General features: G+C 45.3%; 1 pseudogene; it reads left to right on the top strand.

Annotated features, from left to right (window-relative positions):
* The window catches only part of LOC107681412 (voltage-dependent T-type calcium channel subunit alpha-1I-like), a 72826-nt pseudogene extending 68757 nt beyond the window's left edge, over positions 1-4069 (top strand).
* The last annotated feature ends 228 nt before the right edge of the window (positions 4070-4297 follow it).

The raw sequence follows: 4297 nt of genomic DNA, 5'->3' as shown, positions 1-4297 counted from the left end.
TATATATTTCCATGACACATTTAATAAATTTACAAGTCTTTATTTTTACATGCCTATAAACAAAAGATAAAAAGAGACTCCCCTACGCGTTTTGGCAAAGACCTGAGAGGAGTTTCTTTTTATCTATTGTTTATAACTATGTAAAAATAAAAGCCTCTTAAATGTATTATGTGTGCCAGGGAAATGCTGTTTCTTTGGGTATTTATTAATTTATTGTTTTTTTTTCTTTTTTCTTTTTTGGTGAATGGATATCTTTGGTTTTTGCTTCTTGTTCTTAAAATGGGAAACAACTCCTTTCAGTGGAAAACAAAAGATGTTTAGCAGTTATGTTCATGCTGCTTTTTGTCCATATGAAATAAATGGGGATAGACTAAAAGTATCATCCTAAGAGTCTGTGAGATTTATGAGATATATTTCTATACTTCATCATTATATCATGCTTTGTGTGAGGAACTGGAACACTCATTGAAAATCCTCTCCTCCACTTCAGCTCTCAAATCAGATTCAGTTGTAATATGCTGCGTCACACTGCTGTAGGTACAGTGTGATGTGTGTGAGGAGATGCACATGAACCGCTGTGTGTCTGTACAGGAGGAGCAGGGCAGCGATGACCTGAGCACAGACAAGGTTGTGTGCAGAAGATTTCATCCTCCGAGCGAGGCCTGCAGTCCTGGGCGAGACAGACGGGATCATCAGCTCCAGTCTCCAGCTCACCGCGGAGGTCAGGCGACATCTGTGTGTTCTGCTGAAGGGCCGTTTACCTCAGATTTGTTCTTACACTTCAAGAGGCCGTGTCGAGTTATGTTCTGTGTTCTGTTCCATTAATTCGTCCGGCTTTTTCTAAACACCCTAGCAACCATCCCCATATCGCCCTAGCAACAGCCTTGCAATCACCAAGAATGCCCTAGGAACTGCATAGCAACACCCTAACAACCACATAGCAACTTTTAAACAGCAACACAGAACACCCTAGTAAGCATCCCACAATGTCCTAACAACCACCATAGTGACCTCCTAGCAAGACTTTAGCAACAATCAGCACTCCCCTAACAACTACTCAAAATAACCTAGCATCTGCATAGCAATGCCTTAGGAAACAATTACAACACCCTAATAAACCCATAGCAACACAGAACCACCCAGAATAACCAGGTAACCACCAGAACACCCTAGCAACCATCAAGGACACCCTAGCAACACCCCAGCGACCACATAGCAAATTTATAACATCAACACAGACCACCCTAATAAGCATCTTGCAACCAGCCAGAACACCACAGCAGCCTCCTAAGAGCCATTGAGATCACCCTGGCAACCACCCAGCACACCCTAGAAACTCCATAGCAACACCCAAGCAACCACCCAAAACCACCTAGCAGTGCCCTTGAAACCACACACATAACCCTAGCAAACACCCTGAACACCCTAGCAATGCAATAGCAACCACCCAGAATACACAGGTAGCCAGCGGTACACCCTAGTAACTGCCTGTCAACCATCCAGGACACCCTAGCAACACCACAGCGACCTCATGATAAACTTCGAAAAAAAACATAGAACACCCTAGTATGCATCTTACAATCAGCCAGAACACCACAGCGGCCTCCTAGCAACCATTCAGATCACCCTGGCAACCACCATGAACACCCTCTATAGCAACACCCAAGCAACCACCCAAAATTTCAAGGCAACCACTAGCAACACTTTAGCAACCACCTAGAACAACCTAGCAACCACCTAGCAGTGCCCTTGAAACCACACTTATCAACCAGCTGGAACACCACAGCAACCACCCATATCATCCTAGCAACTCCATAGCAACCACCCAGAACATCGTAGCAATTGTCTAGAAATGTATTTATCTGTCTGGTTGTGAGAGACTGGGTGGCCTTAAAACCTTTAAAGTTTGAACTATTAAAGTTTGAGTTTCTCCAAAACTTTCTAGTTAGGCTTTCTCAAGTCAACATCAAAGTTTGTCTTGACAAACGTTTTTTTTTGAATATATATATAGTTGCATGGAAAAACCCTGTGTTAATGCAAATCCATAACTAGTCACAGTTTGAACATATGTAGTTTTGCACATCTAAATGAAAGTTAAACTAACTCACAACAGAAGCTGTGGTGTAAAAACACCTGTTGTGTTCCGCTGAAATGGGCTGACGGTTTGTGTGTGGCAGATGGCAGTCAGACTTCTTCACCTCTCTTTCATCTCCCGGCTGAGTTCTTCCACCCCACCACCGCTGCGATTCCACAGGGCAGCCCAGCCATCGGAGCGGCACCGACGGGCTCCAGACACGCATCTCCGGCCTCATGGGCTTCTCTCAGGTCCCCAGGGACCAACAGCAGGGTCATGGGCTCTCAGGTAAGAGACGCCACATGTAGAACATGACAGATGACCGTTCAAACTCAATCAGGACTTAGAGTCCAGTGTCTGGAAACCAACAAAAGGATGAAGGGGTCTTGAGTAGACAGACTTTGACTTCAGGCATCAAGTGAGGTCCAGTTTGCAGCTTATTCTGGCCAACAATCATCATCTTAAGGTGCAGTCATATTTACCATTGCTTGGCGAAATTTTTGCAAGTGAAATCCAATTATTCCAATAGGACTCCACGCAATCGGGAGTTCAGAAAAGGTTCGTTTAAGTTCAAGTTGGTCATGCGGATTCGCCTCACTGACCAACAGAAAGCTGCTTGAAAGTGACTTCAGTGTGAGCAGTGATTTAAACATGACAATAGATGATGGATCTTTTTCCCCAGTGAAATTTGATGGGAGCCCACCTTTAGACCAGAGGGCTTGTGGATATCTCGTTTACTTGCTACTAACTGGCTCAAACTCCTAGAATGTCTTTTGAAGCTTTGAGGCTTCTGCACTGGAAAACGATGTCAAATCCAGTGACAAGTTCTTCCTCAAAAGCTTACTTTCAATTCAATACCTTGTAAACCTGGTGGACTGGTGCACCCAGACAGAAACTTTGCAGTTGCAGATCTGGGTCACTAAACACTCTCATGTCCAGATCCACGTTTGTTTCTCTTTCCTGACTCTCTTGTCGTTTCTTGCTGCAGACGTCCCAGAGTAACTCCTCGCTGGCCACATGCAGTTCGGTGAGCAGCCTGCAGACCATGCTGGAGGAGGGCATCTCTACGCTACCCCTGATCTGCAGAACCCACATTCCTCCTCCAGAACTCACCCAGAGACCTTGTACACCACAGACTCTGCTCAACCTCCAGGCCACCAGGGGGTGCCAGAGGAATCGGAGCAGATACAGTGACTGCACAAATCCTAACTGGATCCGACAGGACCCCTCCGATGAGGACACTGGATCCGGGGTTAGGGCTGGAGGACCCGGTCAGGCTGGTAATCCGGAACAGTTATCGGATAATCTGAGTAGCTACTCTTTGACGTCTCTGCACCCACCTGATTCGCTGGTGCCGCCGCTGGCCAAGAAGTGCAACAGCACTGGAAGTTTAGTACTGGGGAGTCTAGCGGTCCGGAATAAAGATGGGAGGTGCCTTTATGGATTCGATCCCTGGACTGAAGCAACAAGTGAGGAAACTGAGAGGGATGCGTCCCCCGTTGGCACCGAGACGTGCAACCAGACTGTAGGTTCTGGCTGCCGTAAGAACAGATGAAATGCACGGTTCAGTCCAGGTATGGGACACTGTTTGGTCTCTTCCGTGAACTCGTCTCCATGTTTATCTCAAATGACACAAATCTGTTTCCTGTTGTGCTACTGACCAGCTCAAGCTCACAGCCACAGCAACACAGTGTCTTTTCTTCTTCAGGGCATTACACTGGATGCCTCGGAGGAGATGCATGGAGTAGTGTAGAATGCTCTGGAACATGAGGAACTGAGGAAACTCATTCATTCATAGCAAAAACAGACTAGCAACCTCACCAGCCTGAGTGTGTAGCGATCTTTAGGTGACACTGGGCGTGTAGCATGTGACGCGTTCAAATGCAGAAAGGTGGCGTACGATGCTGCGTTCAAGTCATGTTGAAATTATTGCCATTACAAGTGCTGTGCTTGAGAAAACCATTTTCTCCTAAAAGCATCTAATCTTCCTTGAAATGAGACATTGTGGAGGATAAGACTTGTTTTTCAGAGAAAATTGTTGGCAAATTGTTTAAAGCATAAACTAAATTTATGTTCTACTGATTTTTCTCCCCGAAGGATGTTTTGGTGATTGTACTGGGAAACAAGTCAAAATACTGAACAAGACAAGAAGTGCATCCGAAATCTGATAGCGTTTAAATACTACATTTGATGAGGAATATGTACTTTCTTTATGTTCTTATA

Source organism: Sinocyclocheilus anshuiensis, unplaced genomic scaffold (genome assembly GCF_001515605.1).
Source record: "Sinocyclocheilus anshuiensis isolate Anshui unplaced genomic scaffold, SAMN03320099.WGS_v1.1 scaffold1394, whole genome shotgun sequence".
Taxonomy (NCBI): domain Eukaryota; kingdom Metazoa; phylum Chordata; class Actinopteri; order Cypriniformes; family Cyprinidae; genus Sinocyclocheilus; species Sinocyclocheilus anshuiensis.
The sequence above is the reverse complement of the archived record's forward strand: the minus strand, read 5'-3'. Positions and strand labels throughout refer to the sequence as shown.